We start from the raw sequence: 26,292 nt of genomic DNA, 5'->3' as shown, positions 1-26,292 counted from the left end.
TGGGGTTTTAGGAAAGAGCCATTCCCAGTCACACCTGGAAACGCCTGGGATTGAACCTGGTCTGATGCTCTGTAATGGCAGAGCAGTTTCCATAACGGCTTTCCCAGTTTGGGGGAAACAAGGCTTCACCAGTCATAGTTTATGAAAGGGAAGGAGACTGGCTGAGCCTTGCTCATGCATTTCCATTTGCAGAGCAACTCACAACAGTATTTTCCAAGCACAATGTGTGTGAGGGGGTGGAGGAAGAGTTCTCCCACAGGAAGGAATGTTAATCACTCTCATAGTCGGTAATATTTAAATCAGCTGATCTACCTGCTTCATTAGAACTGGAAGTGCACATTGGCATTCATATCTTATAATCTCTCTTTCTCTTTTTCTATCAGCATTGAGGTGCCATGAGGAACACTTACCTTGCTCCGATACTTCTTTTTGGGGGTCTCTTTCTTGCTGCAGGTAAGACATACACAGACATACAGTCGTATCTTGGCTTAAGAACTTAATTCGTTCTGGAGGTCGATTCTGAACCTGAAACTGTTCTTAACCTGAGGTACCACTTTAGCTAATGCTGCCACCGCGCCGCCAGAGCATGATTTCTGTTCTCATCCTGAAGCAAAGTTCTTAACCCGAGGTAGTATTTCTGGGTTAGCAGAGTCTGTAACCTGAAGCGTCTGTAACCTGAAGCGTCTGTAACCTGAGGTACCACTATACAAGCTTCATAAACAATAAGTATGATAGGGATAAAGAACTGGAGACTAGTGGTGCTGGCGAGGCTAATCTGACCTCTCAAGGCTTCCCTTCTCAATGCCATCATAGAACCGAACCCCTCTCCCCTGCTATGCACCTCTTATTTTGTTCTCCTGTGCTTTATGAAAGCAAAGACACAGTCCCCGGTTCAAGACTCATTGCCTGTTGGGAGGGCTATACGAAAGTATGGCTGCTCACCCTATGGAAAAGAAGGTAAGAGAAGTCTTTTTGCCTGGGACTTGGTTCAGGAGTGAGCCTGTGGGTGCGGTAAGTTGTATTCCTTCTTCATGGAGACAAAATTCTGCTTAAAATTAGCTGCAGACCAGGAGTTTCGGACGCTGTGGAGAAATTTTCCAGCACAACAGATTCAGCATCACCCAGGAGCAAGGGTTCCACCTTGCTTTACTTCTCTTCCCATGTCAGCAGTTGCTTGTAGGATGCCGGTGATGTTCAATATCATTTATTTTGCACTGGGGATGGTGGTATTGTTTAATCATAAGGCGTGGGCTTTAGGTACGGACACATATTTAAAACAGGAGATTCTGTGAACTGAATTAGCAGCTTTTTACTCATGCAAGCCATAGACAATTTTTACCATTGAAATTATCTGAAGCAACATGAAGGTGTGATTCACCTTGCTTGTTCTGCATTGTCCTTTTTGCACACACTAATACCATCATTCCCATTGTCTGCCAAAGATTGTGTGCATGTGTGAACCAGCCCCAAGTGGAATATTTGAGTCGGCACTACTGAACTTATTTACAAGTGAAAGTCAGGACTTTACTGACAAACCTTTAACTGGATTTCTTCTCGTGGTAGCATATATGATCATCAAGAGCTTCTGGAAAGTTCTTAAAAGGGCTACTTTATTTTATTTTATTTTGTATTGATGAGTATGGCATACAGCCCTCACGGAAAAGCTCACACACATTATGATTGGCAAGATGAATAAAACACAAGGACACTTTTGCTGAAGGGTAGTGAAAGTCTACTGTCTTTATAAATATGCCACTAAGTGGAAGACATGTGGATTTCATGATAACCAAATAACAGTAGTAGTTTTATATTTCCTATTTATAGAAATCTTTGCCATTATTCCGTGGGAACTATTATTATCGCAAGGGTGAAGTTATCTCCAGAGTATGGAGTTGTAGTTTTTTTGTTTGTTGATAACAAGTTGGATTATGTAGCACAACTGCGGAATGACAATAAAAGGTTAGCCCCCCCAAAAAAGGAGAGTGAAATTGTTGGGTTCTACTTATTAACGTATGCTTGAAGTAGCCCTGATTAGTTACGCAAAAAGGCTTAATTTTAACTTGTTTTCTCTTTTCTTTTGCTGTTCCGCAGGACTCACAATTGATAGGAACCTCATAAAGAAGGAATGCATTTGGACAAGGCATTATGTTGGAAGCAATCTAAGAGGTTTATATTGCTGCTATGAAACAGGTAATTATTACTGAACTTGCTTTTTTGTTACATTGCAAGTGTGGTTAAAATCCTGCTAATGTTTTCATCTGCTTATAATGGTCTCCTAAAGTTATTATAAATTTTCCTCATTCTTTTCTGAAGTTCTTGTCCTCTTTGTTTCTGAGCTTCCATTTAATTTTGCCATTTCAGCCTAGTCCATCAACTTTGTTTGCCATTCTTCCTTGGTTGGAATTGTTTCTCTCTTCTATCTCTGAGCTAGCAACATCTGTGCGGCTGTTGTCACGTACATAAAAATTATTTGCTGGTCCCTTGGAATCTTGGTACCTGTTGTTGTTCAGTTGTTTAGTCATGCCCGACTCTTCGTGACCCCATGGACCAGAGCACGCCAGGCACTCCTGTCTTCCACTGACTCCCGCAGTTTGGTCAAACTCATGTTAGTAGCTTCGAGAACACTGTCCAACCATCTTGTCCTCTGTCATCTCCTTCTCCTTGTGCCCTCCATCTTTCCCAACCTCAGGGTCTTTTCCAGGGAGTCTTCTCTTCTCATGAGGTGACCAAAGTATTGGAGCCTCAGCTTCAGGATTTGTCCTTCCAGTGAGCACTCAGGGCTCATTTCCTTCAGAATGGATAGGTTTGAGCTTCTTGCAGTCCATGGGACTCTCAAGACTCTCCTCCAGCACCATAATTCAAAAGTATCAATTCTTTGGTGATCAGCCTTCCTTATGGTCCAGCTCTCACTTCCATACATCACTACCTGGAAAACCATAGGTTTAACTATACGGACCTTTGTTGGGAAGGTGATGTCTCTGCTTTTTAAGATGCTGTCTAGGTTTGTCATCGCTTTCCTCCCAAGAAGCAGGCGTCTTTTAATTTTGTGACAGCTGTCACCATCTGCAGTAATCATGGAGCCCAAGAAAGTAAAATCTCTCACTGCCTTCCCCTTTTATTTGCCAGGAGGTGATGGGACTAGTGGCCATTATCTTAGTTTTTTTGATGTTAAGCTTCAGATCATATTTTGCGCTCTCCTCTTTCACCCTCATTAAAAGGTTCTTTAATTCCTCCTCACTTTCAGCCATTAAAGTTGTGTCATCTGCATATCTGAGGCTGTTGATATTTGGTAGCTATAATTCATAATAAAAAAGCTTCTGGTTTTTAAAGAAAGGTTATTTTAAACATCTTTTTCATTTCATTATATATCATTTTCCAAAAGGTTTTGATTACCTTACACTCCCACCACATTACCAAACTTACTTATAAATCAAAATCAGGACCTTTAATTGGATTTCTTCTGGTAGTAGCATATACGGTTGTCAAGAACTTCTGGAAAGTTCTTAAAAGGGCTACTTTAAAATCTTGGTATAGATTAGTATGGTATACAGGCCTCACTGAAAAGCTAACACACATGTTGCAACTGGCAGGAAGAATAAAGCACATGAAGGGCAGTGGGGCTTTATTGTCCTTACAAATATGCCAGAAAGTTGAAGACATGGATTTCATAGTATCATAGTATCATAGAATTGGGAGGGACCCAAGGGTCATCTAGTCCAATCACCTGCAATGCAGGAATCTCAGCTAAAGACAAATGGCTACCCCAACCTTTGCTTAAAAACCTCCAAGGAAGGAGAGTCCACAACCTCCCGAGGGAGTTCGTTCCACTGCTGAACACATACTTTCAGAAAGATTTTCCTGCTGTGTATTCAAAACTCCTTTCTTGTAACTTGAAGCCTTTGGTTCAATTCCTACCCTCCAGAGCAGGAGAAAACAAGCTTTCCCCCTCTACCGTGTGACAGCCCTTGAGTCATTTGAAGATGGTTAACATATCTCCTCTAGGTCTTCTCTTCTCCAAGCTAAACATACCCAGCTCCCTTGATCATCTTGGTTGCCCTCCTCCACACGTTTCAGATGATACTCAAATAATATTAATAATTTTGTATTTCCTCTTTATAGAAATGTTCACCATTTTTGTGTGGGAAGTGTTATTATCACAAGGGTGAAGTTATCTCCAGAGTGGAGAGTTGTAATTTTTTTGCTTGTTGAATATGATTTTGCTTATGTAACACAACTGCAAAATGGGTATAAAAACTTAGGGGAGAGAGACTTCTGGAGGCGGCGCGAAACAGCAATGGCGGTCCTCTTCGCGCTGTGAAGAGGAGCTCCGCAGGAAAGGGTCGTCCGCTGCGGAAAAGCGGAGACCCATTAAGAAAAACCACAGGCAGAGCGAGCCTGTGGCCGTGGGACTCGGCGGGCACCAGAAGCCCCCCCAGAATCGAAGAAGGAACCCCGTAAGGGGCTCCGGAATGTGGAAGGGGGAGCGGTGCTGTGAGTTCATCGCTCTTTCTGCGGAAGCGAAGCCGCGCAGCTGCTGCTGATGAGCGCTGACCTTTCTTCTTGGAACATCCGATCTGAAACTACAAACCCATGAGTAGGGAACTTAAAATTTTCGGGACTAAAGTGATTAAATTTGGCTGAAAACGGGAGACGCAACCAGGAAGTCCGTCTTCCGATCGTGCTTAAGAGATCAAAGCAAAAATTTTGACAAGCGGGAAGCGCTGTAAAAAGGACTGTAAAAAGTTTGGATTTTCGTGCAAAAACGGAATTTGTTTCTGAGAAGCTAAAAGAGACAATTCTGCTTTATTTGTACTGGATTTTGATCGGACTTTTCCTCTCCCTTTTGGATTTATAAATGATTTAGAAACCCAAAACCTCGGACTGCCCGGCTAAAAAAGAACTGTCAAATTGCTGAAACTGTATTTAACATTGAAAGTGCAACATATAAGCATTACAGTTTGGATACAAATAGGGAAACTGTTTCTTGCACCTTTTTTGAGACTTTGTTCTAACTTGGGAAAGCTCTACATGCTTAAAGGAAGTTGAAGGTTCCTCTTTAAGTTATTTCGGACTGCGGGGACTTTAATGGCGGAAAATCCTCTTTCTCTCCTCTGAAGTACAGTTGTACTCCCCCTAGAGGACTTTGGATTTATAATTGTCTGGGAACTGCATTTTGTTTTGATTCTTTGCTGCCTTGTTGTTTATACTCTGGAGCTGCCTTTCCCATGGGACTGCATATAGTTTGACCTTGACACATAGACAGGATTGGAATGAGTGGCACAGGGAAAGCAAGACTGGCTAAAACGAAAGCAAAACATTTGGTACAAACAACCTTGACTTCCCAACCACGCAGATCATCTGTCCCAGCTGCTCTAGGAACACAAGAAGGGGAAGTTGAGCAGACACTAGCTGAGGATATGGCTTCAGGAGGATCTGAAACAGTCTTAAATCAAATTTTGGAACAACTGGCAATTTTAAACAAAAAGGCGGATGAGCATTCGATTAAAATAGACCAAGCCACTGCTTCTATTAGTAAACTGACTGATCAAGTTGCTCAACACACACAAGCAATTGGGAATCTTCAGGAAGCAACTGCAGAAAATCGTAAATTGGCTGAGGAAGCCAATAAAAAGGCAGAAGTAGCCAATTAGAAGGCTGAGGCAATAAAAGTGAAGGTAAAGCCGCTGCACAAACAGATTAGTGAACAGCAGGCCTACCTGTCTATGGTTGAACTGAGAAACAGGGAAAACAATCTCAGATTGAGAGCTATTCCAGAACTTGAACAGGGAGACCTGATTGGTTATTTGACTGCAGAATTTTCAAAGTTCTGGGGCATAGAAAAAGACAAGGACTTTAAAATTGTAACTGCTTTCAGATTGGGAAGAGTGGTGAGGAAGGACAGATCCAGAGACTGTTTGATTATTTTGAGATCCAAGCAAGAGAGAGATAAAATATTAGGCCTGCATTTTGGAAAATCACTTGATATTCAAGGCAACAAAGCAGAAATTTACAGAGACATACCGAAACAACTTTTGGATCTTAGAGCTACATATACAGAACTAGCAAGACTACTGAGAGGCAACTCAATTCCTTATAGGTGGGAATTTCCTCAAGGACTATCTTTCAACTTCAAAGGAAAGAAAGTTAAAATCAAAACAGCAGAAGACCAACAAAAGTTTTTGAACGACTACGAAGAGGACCTTTGAAAGGGAGTAGTAGGACTTTGGCCACCACCTCCACCTATACCTGCACCGACACCTGCACCCTCAGGACCAGAGGACCAAAAGGAAGAGACGCCGTCACAGGACTAACAGATTGACCCAGGATGTCTCTGCAGCTTCTAAGTTGGAACATTAATGGCGGAAATTCCCCGGAAAAAAAGAAGAATAATTTTTCATATATTGAAAAAAGAACAATTGGACATTATTTGCTTGCAGGAAACACATGTGACTAGGCTCCACAGGAAAGTGCTAATTAATAAAAGATTAGGCCAAGAATTTATTTCATCGGACAAAGTCAAGAAAAGAGGAGTGGTGATCTATGCAAAGGAGAGCCTGTCACCAAAATTTTTATTTAAAGATGAGCAAGGAAGAATTTTTGCAATTGAAATACAGACGCAAGGAGAAAAATTTCTAGTTTTAGGAATTTATGCACCGAATGAGGGGAAATCAGAATTTTTTAAGAAGCTGCATGAGATAATGCTGGATTATCTAGACTATACCAACATCATTATGATGGGAGACATGAATGGGGTGGTCTCTACAAATATGGATAAGTCACAAAATCAAAATCTATCAAAAGATGGCAGACTACCTAAAACTTTCTTTGAACTAACTGACAATATGGACTTGATTGATATATGGAAGACAAAGAACCCCTTAGGTAAAGAAGGAACTTTTTTTTCTGAGGCCCACCTGTCATGGACAAGAATCAACCAAATATGGATAACTAGAGGGCTGGCACCTAAGACTAGAAAAATGGAAATCTGCCCAAAAACTTGCTCCGACCATAACGCTAAGAAAGTGGAATTGAGACTAATTCCAATCGGTTCCTTCAGATGGAAAATGAATGACACCCTATTAAGAGATCAGGAGATTGTGAATAAGGCCCAAAAAACTTTACAAGACTATTTTGAAATTAATTTGAATACTACAGTGGAAAAAAGAACAATCTGGGACGCAAGTAAAGCAGTCATGAGAGGGTTTTTGATACAACAGAATACGATAAAGAAAAGACTTTGGAATGAAAAAAAGGATAAGATCTTAGAGAAGATAAGAGATGGAGAGAAAAAACTGAGAACAAAACCAAAATCAAAGGAGGTTTTGAGAGAAATTAAATTCTATCAAGCACAATATGTCAAATTGATAAATCAAGAAGTGGAGTGGAAAATTAAACAAATGAAACAAAGATCATTTGAATCAGCGAACAAGTGTGGGAAACTGCTTGCATGGCAGTTGAAAAAGAGACAAAAATTGAATACAGTTACTAACCTAGAGATTGAAGGGAGAAATATCCAGAAACCCGAGGAAATTAGAAAGTGCTTCCAGAGATACTTCAAAAAGCTTTACACACAAGGGCCGCAGGACGAGACTGAGATAGATCAATTTTTAAAAATTAATGGATTACCAAAACTATCCCAGGAAAAGAGAACAATCCTGAATTATAAAATAACACAACAAGAAATTGAGGGTGCCATTCAAAATATGCAACTAGGCAAATCTCCAGGCCCAGATGGACTCACCTCCAAGTATTATAAGACATTGAAAGACTACTTGATACAACCATTAATGGAGGTTTGTAACCAGATTATGGAGGGTAAGAAGGCACCGGAATCGTGGAAAGAAGCTTTCATCACATTGATACCCAAACTGGAAACTGAAAAGACTCAACTTAAGAACTACCGTCCCATCTCACTCTTAAATGTGGATTACAAAATCTTTGCAGATATTTTGGCAAGTAGATTTTAAAAAGTGCTAAATGAAGTAATTCATAAAGACCAGGCAGGCTTTCTCCCAGGCAGACATTTGTTTGATAACACTAGGAATATTATTGACATTTTGGAACTTTTGCAGACTAATATCAACACAAAAGCAGTGTTAATTTTTATTGACGCGGACAACATTTCTTGGAAGTTTATGAAGAAAAATTTGGAAAGGATGGGAGTGGGACGGGGGTTTGAAAATGGAATAGAAGCAATCTATTCAGAGCAAAAAGCTAAATTGATAGTTAACAATGTGGTGACAGAGGAGTTTATTTATTTCAGTCCTGGAGGTGCTTTTGAACATGATTAGGGAGGACCGGTTGGTGCAAGGAATACAGGTCAGAGAGAAACAATATAAACTGAAAGCTTTTGCAGATGACCTGGTTTTAACATTACAGGAGCCGGAATCTAGTACAAAAAGAGTTTTAGAATTGATTCATGAGTTTGGTCGGGTGGCGGGATTTAAGTTGAATAAGCAGAAAACTAAGGTTTTGGAAAAAAACTTGACACCTTTAGAATCAGAGGGGTTTCAGAAAGAGACAGAGTTAAATGTGGTTAAAAAAGTGAAATACCTAGGGGTTAATTTGTCTGCTAAAAATTTGAATTTATTTAAAGACAATTATGAAAAGTGCTGGTCAGAAATTAAAAAGGATTTAGAAATTTGGTCAAGATTGAAACTTTCCTTGTTGGGTCGAATTGCAGCTATAAAGATGAATGTATTGCCAAAGATGTTGTTTTTGTTTCAAACCCTACAGATTGTGGACAGAGTGGAATGTTTTGGAAAGTGGCAGAAAGATATCTCTAAATTTGTCTGGCAGGGCAAAAAGCCCCGAATAAAATTTAAAATACTAACTGATGCAAAAGAAAGAGGGGGGTTTGCCCTGCTGGACTTAAGGTTATATTATGAAGCTGCAGCCTTCTGCTGGATGAAAGATTGGTTACTTCTTGAGAACACTGATGTCCTAGATCTGGAAGGGTTCAATAATGCTTTTGGATGGCATGCGTATTTGTGGTACGACAAGGTAAAGGTTCATAAAGGGTTTAAAAACCATATTGTCAGAAAAGCAATATTTATGGTCTGGACAAAATACAAAGACTTATTGGAAAATAAAACCCCGAGATGGTTATCACCAATGGAGGCTAAGGCCCGGAAAAGACTCAATATGGAGGCCAGTTGGCCGAAATATTGGGAAATAATAGAAAAAATTGGAGAAAATTGGAGATTGCAGAGCTTGGAGAAACTAAAAGACAAAGTGCGAGACGGCTTACATTACGCTCAAATTCAAGAGGTTTTTAAATTGGATAAAAAAATAGGATTCCAGGTGGAAAAATCGAAACTAGAGACAGAACTGCTTGAACCAAAGACTAAGGTACTTTCAAGAATGTATAACTTGCTGCTTAAATGGAACACTCAGGATGAGACAGTCAAATCAGCTATGATAAAATGGGCTCAGGATGTTGGGTATAACATTATGTTTGAGGACTGGGAAAGGTTGTGGACCACCGGAATGAAATTCACGGCATGTAATGCCCTGAAGGAAAATATTATGAAAATGATATATAGGTGGTACATGACCCCAGTCAAGCTTGCAAAAATATATCACCTGTCTGATAATAAATGTTGGAAATGTAAGGAAGCTGAAGGGACATTCTTTCACCTTTGGTGGACGTGCCCTAAGATTAAGGCCTTTTGGGAAATGATCTATAATGAGCTAAAAAAGGTATTTAAATACACCTTCCTTAAGAAACCAGAGGCCTTCCTTTTGGGCATTGTCGGCCAAATGGTGCTTAAGAAGGACCGGACTTTTTTTATGTATGCGACAACAGCAGCAAGAATACTCATCGCAAAGCATTGGAAGACTCAAGATTTGCCCACGCTGGAAGAATGGCAGATGCAACTGATAGACTATATGGAACTGGCAGAAATGACTGGCAGAATCCGGGACCTGGGAGAAGAGACAGTGGAAGAGGACTGGAAAAAGTTCAAGGACTACTTGCAAAAGTATTGTAAATTGTATGAATGTTAAGATGATGCAGGATAGAAAATGATCTGGCATTAGTAAATTAGTGGAAAGATGCATGAAAATAAGTGAACCATAAGAACAAGGTTGAAATTTTGATTAACAGCAGGTTAAATTTAAATATCTAAATATTTGAAAATAAAGTTCAAAATTGGAGATATAACTTCTAAAAATTACATAATAAGATTTGAAAGAAGGTGAAGTACTGCTGAATACAATTTTATAAATGGGAACGCAGGAAAGGGAGATGTGAGGAAGTCCGAAAGGAAATGTAAGGAAGCTGAAGGGACATTCTTTCACCTCTGGTGGACCTGCCCTAGGGTTAAGGCTTTCTGGGAAATGATATATAATGAATTGAAAAAGGTATTTAAGTATACCTTTTCCAAGAAACCAGAGGCCTTCCTTTTGGGTATTGTCGGTCAGAAGGTGTTAAAGAAGGATAGAACTTTTTTCATGTATGCAACTACAGCAGCAAGAATACTCATTGCAAAACATTGGAAGACACCAGATTTGCCCACACTGGAAGAGTGGCAGACGCAATTGATGGACTACATGGAACTGGCGGAAATGACTGGCAGAATCCGAGACCTGGGAGAAGAAGCAATGGAAGAGGACTGGAAAAAAATTTAAGGACTATTTACAAAAACAATATAAGTTGTATGAATGTTAAAAATTTGTACGATTCGGAAACTCTAGCTTCAGCAACTAGATTTGTGAAACAGGAAATTAAGTTTTAAGTAAGAAAAGGTCAAAATTTAAGGGAATATTATGTTAAAGTTAAGAGACAAGTTAAGATATAAGTAATTGATAAAAAGTATTCTAAATTTAGAGGTACAGTATTTGAAAAGTACAAAATAAGGTACAAGACAAGGTAATAATTTGCTGATATTTTTATTAAAAAGAATGCAGGATGGGGGAGATGTGAGGAAGTCCAGTTAGTTATGTGAAAAATGTTTTGAATGGTTGGTTTTCTTTTTTCTTTCTCTTTTTTCTTTTTCTCTTTTTCTGTTCTTTTTTCTTTAGTGTATGTTTCTAACTTTGTATTTGAAAACTTAATAAAAAATTCTTAAAAAATAAAATAAAAACTTAGGAGAGAGAGAGAGAGAGAGAGGGTAGAGATTTGGGTTTTACTTATAATGTATGCTTTAAGTAGACCTAATCAGGTGTACAAAATAGCTTTAAAATAAATAAATTCATTTTGCTGTTCCACAGGACCCAAAACTCAGACCAACTCTGTATGCAATAATTATGGTTGCAGCTCCATAAAGATGGTGTGTTTTTGGACAAAGGAGTTTGTCCGAAGCAATTTGAAAGGTGTATATTGCTGCAGAAAAGTGTAAGTCCAAATATTGTGGGAAACTCCGTAAGATCAGAAGCCTAACAATGCAGTCCATGATGATGATGATGATGCTTCTACCTGTATTCTACTGACCATAATTTGAAGCTCTGTTCAGGACTCCAAACTAAATGCATGCAAGTTTTCCATGCAGACAGTGATCTAGGTTGCAGGAATTGAATGTGTGACCTCACTATTCTTTTCACACATTTGCTTCAAAGGCCTGAAGAAGACTAAATAATTTTGGAGAGGCTATCATTTCCTCTTTTTGGTTGATATAATTATTAGCAAATCTTTGGGGTTAGAGCCAATAGTTTCTTTCTTTCTTTCTTTCTTTCTTTCTTTCTTTCTTTCTTTCTTTCTTTCTTCTATATAATCTCTCTCTCTCTCTCTCTCTCTCTCTCTCTCTCATCTCTTATCTATCTATCTATCTATATCTATCTATCTATCTATCTATCTATCTATCTATCTTTCTATCTATCTATCATCTATCTATCTAATAATAATAATCCAGAGTTATATGTTACACCTAAGGTCTGTTTCTCAGGTGTCAAAGGTCAGGATAAAGAGGTGCATCTTTAGCTTGGGTCACATGTTTATTTTCCATTTCAGAATGGAAATAGTATAACCTCCTCATCCAATGTCTCCTTGGTCAATATGTCCTCAGCTGGAACCTCCTCGGCCAAAACTTCCCTAGCCAATACCTCCTCCCATAGTAGACTCTCATCCTGTGAAAACAATAACAGAGTTACCATGGCCATATTACGAGTTTTTGTTAACTCCGCTTTCATGTTTTAAAACATTAAAACAACTTGCATGTTTTCATGTGGGAGTGGGTGAATGTTCAAGGATGCAGAAGCAAGCCCATTTGCCAGGGTCCCAATTCCACATGCACTAAGCTGACTTTGCAACATTAAAGGAAAAGTTCATAAAGGGGCTTCTAAGCATGTTCAGAAGAGTGCACTTAGAAACTTCCACATCATCCGGAACCCTGGTAATGCTGGGTTCCTGACCAAATGGAGGTTTCTAGCTGTCTATAATCTGAAGCGCCATTCAAGCTTTTACACTATGAAAGTCTGCTTTGTGGGCTGGGATACTATGGTCGGGCTTTTATGTGCAAACCCTCTGCTCTCTTCACACATTCTCTCTGAAAGCCAAAAACTCTTGACATTCAGATGAACAATTTTGCAATTGCGTGGTCTTCTGTTGTTCCGCATGATATTTTACAGGAAATATCTTGGGTTCCACCTTTAATAGTTCTACAGATATCAGTAGTGCCTCTTGCAATGTTCTGGTATTATTATTTTACTTACTTAGAATTTCAAAAGAAATTTAAAGTTCACTCCACATTGTTACTCACAGGCCCTCCAAGTGTCCTTATTTTCCTGGGATGTCCCTGATTTAGAGAAGTTGCACCGGTTTCTTTTTTATTTTATATATATATATAATTTTTATTTATTTTCCATTTAATATTATGCATTCACATCCCCATTATCCACTTTACTGCCCTCAACCTCCTTCCCTCCTGCCTCATGACTTTTGAAATTAACCTTTATATCATTGCAATTTATACGTTTTCTAATTCTAATTACATTCATTACAGAATGCCTCAAAATTTAAATAAACCGAATCAGAAGCAGAAGTAGCCGCAGCAGCAGAAGAAGAAGATGCACAATCCTAAGACTATATAATAAAACTGTAATTAGAAACAGAAATGGCTATGAAATTATGGACATGGAATGTTAATGGAATAAATAATAAAGTTAAAAGAAATAAAAATTGAACAAATTTTATTGAAGAGAAAATTGAACATTATTTGTTTACAAGAAACATGTGGCAAGGAAGCACAGAAAAAAATTAATTAACAAAAAAATAGGAAATGAATTTATATCTTGAGATAAAAGTAAAAAAAGAGGTGTGGTTTTGTGTATTAGAGATAGATATGAAGCATGGCAGATCTTCAAGGATGAGGAGGGAAGGCAAAAAATTAATAATAGTTGGAATTTATGCACCAAATGGCTCAAAGCCTGAATTTAATAAATCATTGAACAAGAAACTTTTAGATTATATGGATAAAAAAATTATCATAATGGCGGACTTAAATGGGGTGGTTTCATTGGAAATGGACAGATCAAAAAGAAAAGCAGAATCTAAGGAGGAGAAACTACCTAAGACTTTCTTCTCTTTGGTAGAAAGCTGCGATCTAATAGACATTTGGAGATTAAGACACCCATTGGACAAGCAATTCCCGTTCTTCTCAGAGCCTAATCAATCAGCTGGAAGGACAGACTACTTTTGGATATCCAGCGAATTAGCAATAAGGATTACAAAAGTAGAAATCCAACCAAAAACTTTATTGGAGCATAATTCATTTTTTTTAATTAAGAGAAATAGATAAATCAACTTTTCGATGGCGATTGAATGGTAGATTGAATGGTAGATCAGGAAATAAATGAAAAGGCACAAAAAACCTTAAAAGACTATTTCAAAATTAATCTGAATGGAGACAAAAATTAGTACTATATGGGATGCAAGCAAAGGTGTAATGAGAGGTTTTTCCATACAGCAAAATAGTTTTAAGAAAAAATAAGAGAAAAGAAGAAATCAGAATTATTAAATCATATTATGCAAAATGAAAAGATATTAATCAGTAAACCTAGTGTTACAAAAGGTAAACAAAATATTAAGATGTTACAAACACAATTCTCAATGATTATAAATCAGGAGACTGAATGGAAAATAAAGAGGATGAGACAGAAAAAAATTGAATTAGAGAATAAACCAGGAAAATTGTTAGCATGGCAATTAAAGAAAAGACAGTGCCAAAACACAATTAATAAGATTAAAATCAAAGACAAGTTAATTGAAAATCTGAAAGAGATTAGAAAGAATTTTTAAAATTTCTATAGACAATTATATAAAGCTGGAAAAGAAAACGTAGTTGGAATCGAAGAATAATTTAAAAAAGAAAATGTGCGAAAAAATTCTGAAAGAGAAAAAAGACTGACTGAATGAACCAATAACACTAGAAGAGATACAAACAGGAATTAAAGACTTAAAAATTGGAAAGGCACCAGGACCTGATGGATTTACTGCAAAATGTTATTAAAAATTAAGCCAAATTATGCTGTTACCGTTGAAAGAGGTCATGGATAACATTTTAGAAAAGGGAGATATCCCAGGGACATGGAAAGAGGCATTTATTAACATTGATCCCAAAACAGGATGTAGATTTACTTCAGGACAAAAATTACAGGCGAATCTCACTATTAAATAATGATTACAAAATGTTTGCAAGTATACTAGCAAACAGACTAAAAAGAGTGTTAAAGGATATGATACATGAGGACCAAGCTGGCTTTCTTCCTGGTCGGCAGATGAAAGATAATGTAACAAATATACTGGATATAATAGAATATCTGACTAGCAGGAATGACAAGCAAGCAGCATTAATATTTATAGATGCTGAGAAGCTCTTTGACAATCTTTATTGGGAATCTATTATAGAAAACCTGGAATTAATGGAAATGGGACAGTTTTTTATAAAAAGGGATCAAAGCAATCTATTCAGATCAAAAAGCTAGATTTATTGTAAACGGTGTGTTAACTGATAATTTTGGAATTACGAAGGGCACCAGACAAGGTTGTCTGTTATCACCATTATTGTTCATCACAGTCCTGGAAGTCCTTCTAAGAGATATGAGAAAAACTGATAATATTAAAGGAATTTGTGTCAGTCTAAAAATATATAAATTGAAAGCCTTTGCGGATGATTTAGTTATAACAGTAGAGGACCCATTAACTGGTGCAATGGAAGCACTAGAAAGAATATAAGAATTTGGACAGGTGACAGATTTTAAATTAAATAAAAAGAAAAAGAAAATTCTAGTTAAAAATATGGACCAACATTTAAAGGACGAACTGCAACAAAAAAATAGGTATTTAGGTAAATATTTAGGAGTCTAGTTAACACCAAAAATATATGTATTTGTTTAAAGATAACTACACACCTATATGGAATGGTATCAAAAGAGACTTAGAAGTGTGGGGAAGAATGAAGCTATCCCTGTGGGGTAGGATTTCAGTGATCAAAATGAATGTGTTACCCAAAATGCTATTTTTATTTCGAACAAGCCCAATTATAAATGGTGTAGCTAATTTCAAAGGGTGGCAAAAAGTAATTACAAAATTTATCTGGCAAGGGGGAAAACCAAGAATAAAATTTAAATTACTTACAGCTGTTAAAGAAAGAGGAGGTTTCTCCCTGCCAGATTTGAAATTGTACTATGAAGCTTCTTGCTTATGCTGGTTAAGGGAGTGAATATTGTTTAAAAATACAGATCTATTAGATCTGGAAGGATTTGACAATAGGTTTGGGTGGCATGCATATTTATGGTATGAGAAGGTAAAAGTCCATAAAGATTTTCTGAATGACATAATCCGAAAATCAGTCTATGGGGTGTGGAATAGATATAAGAATTTATTAGAACATAAACACCATGGTAGCTGTCACCATTAGAGGCAACAACAATTTTATCCTAAATTCATTCTCAGTTGCATAATTCACCTCCTCTTCCTCCAGGTTTAACCATCCTGCTAATTCCACAATCAATCTGGTCTTAATGAACTCTCCTGCAACTTCCAGTACTGCTCTAAATCTCAAATTAAGTTCTTTTTGCCTCACTTCCATCATCGCTAAAGAATCTCAGGTCTCCTCTTGTAATGTGGCCAATTCTGCAACTTCTGCTTTAACCTTCTCACCATCTTTTCTCATCTCTTTCACTTCTTTTTGTGTTTTTCTAATGGCATCATCCAGAGCTTGCATTTTTATCTTCACATCTTGTACAGTTTCCCCTAATTCCAATGATTTAGTTGACAGTTCTCTAATTTGTCCCATCAAATCTGCCACTGATTGGTCAATTTTCTTTTTCATAGCTGTTAGTTTACTCTCTATATTTTTTCCACTATCTTTTATGTCCCTTTTTATCTCAGCAAACATTTCCAAAATTTTACTATATTTTGGGTCTTGCCTTGAAGCTCTCCTTTCCCCTGGTGTTGTTCCAACCCCTCCCTTTTTTGTTGCCATTTTGCTATTTTTTATAAACTTATATTTTTTTCAAGTCTTAGACACTTTTAAAATCCTAATTTCTGAATTGCAGTTTTTGAAACTGCCAATAGATGTCGCCCACTCTATAAAAGCGGAGAGGGACATGAAAAACAACAACCCACAAACTAAAGAGAACTGCAATTTCCCTCTTAGCCACTAGATGGTATCAGTGGTCAAATTACTTCTTCACCTTCCCTTGTTTTGTATGCAACCGCTTGCTTATTTGCCAACCAAGTAAGTTCTCAAAACAAAAGCCATTACTATTTTTAACTTTTCACTCTCCACTTTCGGTTTCTTTGTTAGGCGGCCTTCAGGATGTAGGATGAAAATAAAGAAAAAAAACAATAAGTTTGTTTTCAAATAGTCAAAATGAAGTCTCTTTGGCTGCTTCTATATGTGCCTGATGCACAAGAAAGAAAGAAAGAAAGAAAGAAAGAAAGAAAGAAAGAAAGAAAGAAAGAGAAAGGGGGGAGGGAAGCAAAACTTTCCACTGATTTAAAAAACAAACATTGAGAGGACAATTCACATACAATACGAAATCTACTTTCAATTTCTTTGTTAAACTGACTTCAGGGCATAGAAAAACAAAAGCTGCAGCTCAGTACAAAATCTCTTTGGCCGCTTCTTTATTTGCCTAATGCACCGGAAAAAAGAAGGGGGGGCAGAAACACCCACCAATATAAAGGGCAAACAAAGGGGGGGGAGGTGGTAGGAAAAATTGAATATATCCAAGATAGCCCAGACAAAGTCACAGTCTACCAATTACTTCAACCTAATCCGATTGATCAAAGGACTTTAAGATGCAAATTGGAAAAAGCTCTGTGTGTCACCCCACTCTCTAATCTCGGTGCAGCCTCCCCAAGGATGGAAGAGAAGCTGCCCCAGTTTCTGATTTGATTCCAGAATGTCCCACTTTTCCTTAGGATGTCCCTATTTTCATCGGAGAAATGTTGGAGGGTATTGTGATCCAGCAGCAAGCAGCTATGACTCTCTGCAGCTTGTTTCTTTCCTTCTCCCCGCTTGCATCACACCAAACTAGCTACACAAAGCTTCTGCCTACAATATCTTCCAACTCTGTATTCAAATCCCCTGGCTTTTATCTGCAGAGCGAGATAGGGCCCCACTCAATTGCCTTTACACATTTAGTCTTTTGATCCTGTGTTGTCTTAATCATTATTCCCAGGCTATAACCCTTAGAAGGAAACCAGCTTTATCATTCAACCCTTAATTGAATCCTAACATTTGCTTGATCTGGAATCTAGGGTGTCTTGCACCCACAGACTCATAACGGCTGCCAGAGCCTGTATTTCCCAGCTCAATCACTGGGAGCATTGAGAGCAGTGCTCTTAATTGTCCTCCATGTTACCGAGGTCTGACTGGCTTCAAATAAAAGTATTTAGTGTCACCAGTCCTGTTCTGTGGAACACTTCCGAGGGTAGATTTCACAGGCATCCTTGCTATTGACTTTCAGGCATCTCCTGAGAAGCTTTTTATGTCAACAAGCCTCTGCAACTCTTTAAATTTTCTTAATTGGCCATAGTCACCTTCAATGATCATGTCACATTGTTATTGATTGTCTTTTGTTTCATTGTGCACATATTTTATGAGATGGTGGCATATAAATACTTCTATAAATAAATGCATTTCCAAGAAACTCCACAAAATTCTGCAATAAACTGTCAGAACATTTCAATCACCTTGCAAGTGCCTACAACAATTAATCGTTTGATCTAAATTGCTGAGACCATAAAGTCCAAACACAAGAGGAGGGGAGAGACCTAAATGTAATTGAGCTTCTCCTTGATTTAAAATGTCTGAGACCATAAAATCCTAAAATGAAAAATGAGACAGAAATGTAATTTCAGATCATTTCTAATTTAAGTGTTGCCTGTAGCTACTCACCCAATCCAGGCAGACCCTGTTACTCTCCAGTTCAGATCCCCTTCTTATATCCTTCCATCATAATAAAGCTGTATGACCTTTTTCTGTGACATGGTTTATGATAATGTTACAAACTTACTGGCTTTTCTGTACGGTTCCTGGGTGTGCTTCTCTAACGCAGCAGCCAATGACACCCACATCCAATTTGAGGCCATGGCGTCCCTGTGGGAGTTGTTATCATTCATGGTTCTGAAACAAACCTCCAACTCAGTTACTCTACGCTTTCCTTGATGAGATAAAAGAAACTTTTCCTACCCCCTTAAAAAGGGGAGTTAAAAGTAGATCAATAACAAGCTCTATTCATATAATCCAATGGAATAAAATGGCCACATAACCCACACGTTAAACCAAGGGTGGTGAAACTTTTTCAGTCCAAGGACTACATTTCTTCGGAAACCAACTTTCTGTTGGAAGCCAACTTTTCAGTGGACACCTGCTAGTAGTGTTTGAGAACAGAAGCAAAAATGTTCTTCTTGAGAACACTGATATTCTGGATTTGGAAGGGTTTGACAATGTATTTGGATGGCGTGCATACTTGTGGTACGACAAGGTAAAAGCTCATAGAGCTTTCAAGAACCATATTGTCAGGAAAGCAGTGTTTAATGTCTGGATAAAATACAAAGACTTATTAGAAAATAAGACCCCAAGGTGGTTGTCACCAATGGAAGCCAAGGCTCAGAAAAGACTCAATATGGAGGCCAAATGGCCGAAATATTGGGAAATATTAGAAAAAGATGGAGATACTTGGAGACTGCAGAGTTTTGAGAAACTAAAAGACAAAGTGCGAGATTGGCTACACTATGCTCAGATCAGGGAGGCTTTTAATTTGGATAAAAAAATAGGCTTCCAGGTGGAAAAATCGAAATTAGAAACAGAACTGTTAGAACCTAAAACTAAGGTGCTTTCAAAAATGTATAACTTGCTGTTAAAATGGAACACACAGGATGAAACGGTTAAATCAGCTATGATAAAATGGGCGCAGGACATTGGGTATAACATTATGTTTGCTGACTGGGAACGGTTGTGGACCACCGGTGTGAAATTTACGGCATGTAATGCCTTGAAAGAAAATATTATGAAAATGATATATAGGTGGTACATGACCCCAGTCAAGCTTGCAAAAATATACCATTTGCCTGACAATAAGTGTTGGAAATGTAAAGAAACTGAAGGAACATTCTTTCACCTTTGGTGGACATGCCCTAAGATTAAAGCCTTTTGGGAAATGATCTATAATGAGCTAAAAAAGGTATTTAAATACACCTTCCTTAAGAAACCAGAGGCCTTCCTTTTGGGCATTGTCGGCCAAATGGTGCTTAAGAAGGACCGGACCTTTTTTATGTATGCGACAACAGCAGCAAGAATACTCATCGCAAAGCATTGGAAGACTCAAGATTTGCCCACGCTGGAAGAATGGCAGATGCAACTGATAGACTATATGGAACTGGCAGAAATGACTGGCAGAATCCGGGACCTGAGAGAAGAGACAGTGGAAGAGGACTGGAAAAAGTTCAAGGACTACTTGCAAAAGTATTGTAAATTGTATGAATGTTAAGATGATGCAGGATAGAAAATGATCTGGCATTAGTAAATTAGTGGAAAGATGCATGAAAATAAGTGAACCATAAGAACAAGGTTGAAATTTTGATTAACAGCAGGTTAAATTTAAATATCTAAATATTTGAAAATAAAGTTCAAAATTGGAGATATAACTTCTGAAAATTACATAATAAGATTTGAAAGAAGGTGAAGTACTGCTGAATACAATTTTATAAATGGGAACGCAGGAAAGGGAGATGTGAGGAAGTCCGAAAGGAAGGTTTATGGAAGTTTGGTTTAGTGAAAATTAACTATGCTGTATTTTATTTGTTCTGTGTTTGTTTTTTCTGTTTTTCTTTTTCTTTTTTCTTCATGTTGGTGATGGTGTTTTATGTGTTGGGTGATGTATTTAAAACCTTTAATAAATATCTTATGAAAAAAAAGAGAGAGAACAGAAGCAAAAATGGGTGTAGCAGGGGATGTTGATTTAATATCATATTATTTATTCCCCATCTAGATAAGCTAAAAGCATTATCATAATTCTAGAACACGTTTTAGCCAGGCAAAAGCACTACGGTAAAGGTAAAGGACCCCTGGATGGTAAAGTCCAGTCAAAGGCGACTACGGGATTGTGGTGCTCATCTCGCTTTCAGGCTGAGGGATCCAGAATTTGTCCACAGAAAGCTTTCTGGGTCATGTGGACAGCATGACTAAACCACTTCTGGCACAATGGGATACCGTGATGGAAACCAGAGCACACGGAAGCACCGTTTACCTTCCCGTCGCAGCGGTACCTATTTATCTACTTGCAATGGTCTGCTTTCGAACTGCTAGGTGTCTAAACAACTCATTTATCAGTCATAAGGCTGCGGCTATGGAAGAAACCTCCATCAGGTTATATATGTGTGTAAATAAACCATAAATCATAAAGACACCACAGTCTCTGCTATGCCTCATTTCCCAGAAGGAAACATGGGTAGTGCGCCTGGAACTCCCTGGAAAACTGAACTGCTCTGAGATCAGAGGTGGTGTGTAAAATTATCCTGGATATAAGTTGTCCAGGGCTTTGTATAGCAACACACAAGCTTTGAAGCTAGCCTAGTAGCATATAGGCAGGCAGTGCAGGTTGTCACATGCTGTTGGCTGTCTGCCCCCACCAGCAGTCCAGCTGCTATATTCTGTAATTAAGCATCTCACGATGCTTTTCTATTGAGTTCTGTGGGACTCAGCCTCCAATGTTTTGGCAGCTTGCTTGTGAATCAGTCCCACTCAATGCAAAGGTATTTGCTTCGGAATATATGTATAGGGCTGTGTTATTAGGCAGCAATTCTAGAAACACTTACTTGGGAGATGGTATTCGGGAGTTCCAATACATCTCCATGCATGTTTATTATTCATCCATTTAGCAAGATATATAAACTGCTCAAAGAGCTTTAAGTGGTGTCCATAAGGGAATTATTATTGACTGAAGGTGAAAAATAAGAGTGTGTGTCTCACTTTAGCTTCTTGTTCCCTCCTCTCTTTTAAGATACAACATCCTGCCATGAAGATCTTGTCTATTCTTTCTGTGGTTTTCATCCTGTCAATTCTGGTTGCTCCAGGTAAGTTGTATTTAAACTTGCAAAGGGATTCTTTTGTGGCAAGGCAGGTGACTCCACAATGAATTGAAGAGATTTGAGGTTCCTACTGTTCTTCCCACCTGGAAACTATTTTTAAACTGACCTCTAACATCTCTGAAAAATCAGGAAAATTCTGCATGGATCCATGACCTTTTGCACCTTGCCCTGGTGAAAATTCCAAATATTATGTAGATTAAATTGCTTGTGAGATGACAGCATAGTTAAATTTAGCAGTTAACAAATAGAGTATTTTTCTCTCTGCCTGTCTGTTTTTTTAAGTAGTCCAGTAGTCCAGAGTGAGAATGAGAGTGAGAGAAGGAGAAACCAGTAGTCCAGAACTCCAAGATCTGGGGTGAAATTTGCAAGTATCCCTAATTCTGACCAACTCTTTCTTTCTATACAGGATTCACACACATAGGAATCACCAGTCGCGAACAATGTGAATATTTTTAAGGCAAATGCCTTCTATTCCAATGTGAAGAAAACTGGAGAAAAGGTGGGAAATGTGCTGCAAGTGTGTATTGTTGCAGTCAAGAGTAAGTGCAAAAAATCAAGATTCCCAGTTATTAATGCAGCTTTGTTTACTCCACTAGCAACTTGGGGGCCATAGACTCCCCATTTCTGGCTCACACTAAAAGATGTTTGATCTTGAGATATAAATAGATGCTGCATGTGCCCAGTGACTGACTCTGCCAGGAATGGAGAGAATGGTGTTTGCCTTGTCTTAAGCAGCTATTCCGTAGACCAGAGGGAACTTCGCCTCCCAGCATTACTGACCTCACTCATTTTGGTCCCCATGTTCTTCTTCCCACAGCCCTAGTATTCCAGAAATGAAAGAAGAAAGCTAGATTTGCCAGCAAGATCTGCCAGTGAATGAATGCACTGTTGTTGTCCTTGCGGCTGCTAAGCCCATCACTTCCACCGAATATGACCCAAACACTTCAGCAGTTCAGCTTTCCTTCTTTTCTTCTCCATGTGTTGCGTGAATTTTAGTAATAAAAATGGATGCAACAGCCTGGATTTTATATTTTCAAACACAAGGGACTTGTCATTCTGTGTTTCCCAGCATTGCTCTCACACACCTGGAAGAAAGAGTTGGGACAGAAGTACCTGGATAATTAACACTATAATTCAGTGCTCCCCCACAAAAAAAAAGTTTAGGGGTGTTGGCAGCCTCTCTATGGGCTGGCTGATAGCAGCACTTCCTCCGACCCTCAGAAGACTCCTCCGGTAATGGGAACACCAAACGCAGCATTCCTGAGGAGCGGGTCCTGGTGCTATGGACTCACAGCTGCTCATGAGAGGACACAAACTCAGCAGAGTAAAACAGAAGTGGAACTGTGGAGGTTTTGTGGCATACCTACTTTATTTCTACTAATTCACTCCCTTAACCAGCATAAGCAAGAAGCTTCATAGTACAATTTCAAATCTGGCAGGGAGAAACCTCCTCTTTCTTTAACAGCTGTAAGTAATTTAAATTTTATTCTTGGTTTTCCCCCTTGCCAGATAAATTTTGTAATTACTTTTTGCCACCCTTTGAAATTAGCTACACCATTTATAATTGGGCTTGTTCGAAATAAAAATAGCATTTTGGGTAACACATTCATTTTGATCACTGAAATCCTACCCCACAGGGATAGCTTCATTCTTCCCCACACTTCTAAGTCTCTTTTGATACCATTCCATATAGGTGTGTAGTTATCTTTAAACAAATACATATATTTTTGGTGTTAACTAGACTCCTAAATATTTACCTAAATACCTATTTTTTGTTGCAGTTCGTCCTTTAAATGTTGGTCCATATTTTTAACTAGAATTTTCTTTTTCTTTTTATTTAATTTAAAATCTGTCACCTGTCCAAATTCTTCTATTCTTTCTAGTGCTTCCATTGCACCGGTTAATAGGTCCCCTACTGTTATAACTAAATCATCCACAAAGGCTTTCAATTTATATATTTTTCGACTGACACAAATTCCTTTAACATTATCAGTTTTTCTCATATTTCTTAGAAGGACTTCCAGGACTGTGATGAACAATAATGGTGATAACAGACAACCTTGTCTGGTGCCCTTCGTAATTCCAAAATTATCAGTTAACACACCGTTTACAATAAATCTAGCTTTTTGATCTGAATAGATTGCTTTGATCCCTTTTTATAAAAAACTGTCCCATTTCCATTAATTCCAGGTTTTCTATAATAAATTCCCAATAAATATTGTCAAAGAGCTTCTCAGCATCTATAAATATTAATGCTGCTTGCTTGTCATTCCTGCTAGTCAGATATTCTATTATATCCAGTATATTTGTTACATTATCTTTCATCTGCCGACCAGGAAGAAAGCCAGCTTGGTCCTCATGTATCATATCCTTTAACACTCTTTTTAGTCTGTTTGCTAGTATACTTGCAAACATTTTGTAATCATTATTTAATAGCGAGATTCGCCTGTAATTTTTGTCCTGAAGTAAATCTACATCCTGTTTTGGGTTCAATGTTAATAAATGCCTCTTTCCATGTCCCTGGGATATCTCCCTTTTCTAAAATGTTATCCATGACCTCTTTCAACGGTAAAGTCTATCCTCCCTGAAAGGGAGGGGAGGGGTTGTGGTCGGGAGCCTGAGCACCGCCTAGCAGGGGGCGTGGCCCCCTGCCCCCAGCTCACCTGGCTGGCGCTCACGCCCCCCGGTGGCCACCCAACCAGGTGCCACGAAGGGGGCGTGTTCAGCAGCCTTTTGCTGCAGCGCCAGCCTTTCACCGGCCTCATTCTTCGTCGTCGCCCCATTGTGAGTCAGCTCTATAGGAGGCCGCTGCTATCTGTAGCCAGGGAAGTATTTTGGGTTGCGTCTTTTATTTTCTAACGTGGCTATGACTGGGCTGATTGCGTGAGTGGGCTGAGTGTGTGAGAGGTGTATGGTGCGTTTGCGTTCTCGCTGAAGCGATTTTACCGTGTCTGTTCTCCCGTGCTTATTCCCTGGACTCTGCAGCGGCTATTTTCAGTGATCCGTTTGCTGCCCCATTTCCACTTTGCGTTCTTAGTGCTTGTGGAGCGTGTGTGTTCCCCGTGCTTATTCCCAGGACCCTGCAGCGGCTATTTCAGTCGCCCCTTTGCTGCCCCCTTCCCTGCTTGCCTTATAAGTGCTACCGGAGCATATCTCCGGGCTGCAGCCCACGTGGGCGCTACTTTGCAGCAACCACCGGGCCGCTTTCGGCCGCCCAACAGCTGACGCGCGCATTTTGCTTATCCCGCTTGCTTCTCCCTAAACCCCCGCGGTTGCGTCCTTAACTCTCCTACCGGCTGGTGGGGCGTCTCGGGGGATAAGGGTTTGAGCGAACGCGGTCGGGTGATCTGCGCAGCGTCGTTGTGCCTAGCACTACTTGTGCCCGGGAAGGGAGCGGAGCCGCCTCGCCTTTCTTTGTGAGCGCCTCGGGGCGGCGCTGAGCCTTGGGTTAAAGCTGGTACGCTGCTGCCTTGTTCTTGGTTGTCTCTTCCCCTTAGCGTTTGCGTTGTTTTCTTGCTGTTTTGGTGGTCCCTTAGTCTCCTGCCCTTAGTGTGTGCGGTTTGCTTTTGGCTCTTTCGGTTTCCCACCCCCCACCTCCCTTTGTCCTGTGCGTCGGCTCTTGTTCCTATACCCGTTTTACTGCATCCGCTTGAGTTCACGGGGCTTGGGGGACCAAGTCTTTATTGCCTGGGAGCTGTGCAGCCCATTGTGCCCTAGCCCCACGTGTTCCCGCCACCGCTTCCGTTGGAGTATAATTTAACTTCGGGAGCACTGTTTAGGAGCAGCGTCTACCGTATCTGTGTATGAGCACCAGACACACGGGAATTTAGAACAGTGGCTGTGCTCTTTGTGAGGCCCCCCACCCCCCCAGCCGGCTTTGTATCCATCCTACCTATTTGCTTGCTGGCTCTGCGTGCGAAATACAGCAAGCCCTCCTTCAGCAGTTTAAATTGTGTTGTTCATAGTGAGAGGGGAGGTTTATAGGTTTATTTACTTCTGATTGCTTTCTTGCCCCCTCAGGTTTATTTTCCAGTTAAGGCTCCTTTTCCATGTTATCCTTGCTTTAGTTCCCCTATTGGCTTTGAGTCCCCCCCCCCCCCCGCGTGTTCCCTCGCCAAGGATTTAGGGTGTTGGTGAAGTTATTGTTGGTTCATCGCTCGGTTGCTACAGGAACGCTGTTTGAAGCTCGGCAGCTAACGATCGGTACTTGGAGCATTGTTTTTCGGCATTTGCATTTGTAAAGAGGCAGCGATTTGCTTCCAGATTGTCCCCTGGGGACCTGGCTGCTGAGTTATTGTTCTATTGTCACCTCACCGGCAGGGGCAATTAAAGCTTCCTGGCTTTAAATATAGGCGGTTCCTCCTGATGCAGGGTGACATTTAACGCGGCTGCACTTTTTGGGTCACCTTTTGTTTTGGCAGCTGAAGGATCTTGATTGTCGTCTGGTTGCCTGGCAACCGAGGAACTTGCAGTTTCCTGTTGCATAGTTAGGAGAGGCTTAACAGTTTGGGGGAAGCCTGAGCAATTTGCATTGTTTGTATAGCAAGGTGGAGCTTGGTAGCTTTAGTGGGTGTTTTATTTCCTGCTTGCCTTGGGTTAACCCCCATAGGGGAGTGGCTTTTCCTTCGCAGCTGCGATTTAACTGACCTCTGCATTGACTGTTCAGCATCAGACTATTTTGCCAAAGTGGTATATTGACTGCATTGCACTGTGTTTATACAATTGTGAACATCACCATACTTGTAGGTGGT

General features: G+C 39.4%; 2 long non-coding RNA genes across 3 annotated transcripts in view; both read left to right on the top strand.

The window, feature by feature from the left end:
• The window catches only part of LOC310702856, a 960,387-nt gene that overhangs the window by 910,057 nt on the left and 24,038 nt on the right, over window positions 1-26,292 (top strand). The gene's annotated exons all lie outside the window — the stretch shown is intronic.
• LOC310702947 lies at window positions 315-22,478 on the top strand. 2 transcript variants are annotated; one of them, XR_014523825.1, is made up of 6 exons: window positions 315-453; window positions 2,092-2,190; window positions 11,215-11,338; window positions 21,454-21,526; window positions 21,948-22,080; window positions 22,359-22,478. It is a non-coding gene; the product is annotated as an uncharacterized lncRNA (long non-coding RNA). The 2 variants fall into 2 exon arrangements; XR_014523826.1 differs by lacking the exon at window positions 315-453 and adding an exon at window positions 858-957.

The sequence above is a fragment of the Podarcis liolepis genome (assembly GCF_965112155.1).
Source record: "Podarcis liolepis genome assembly, chromosome: 3".
Classification (NCBI taxonomy): domain Eukaryota; kingdom Metazoa; phylum Chordata; class Lepidosauria; order Squamata; family Lacertidae; genus Podarcis; species Podarcis liolepis.
The sequence above is the reverse complement of the archived record's forward strand: the minus strand, read 5'-3'. Positions and strand labels throughout refer to the sequence as shown.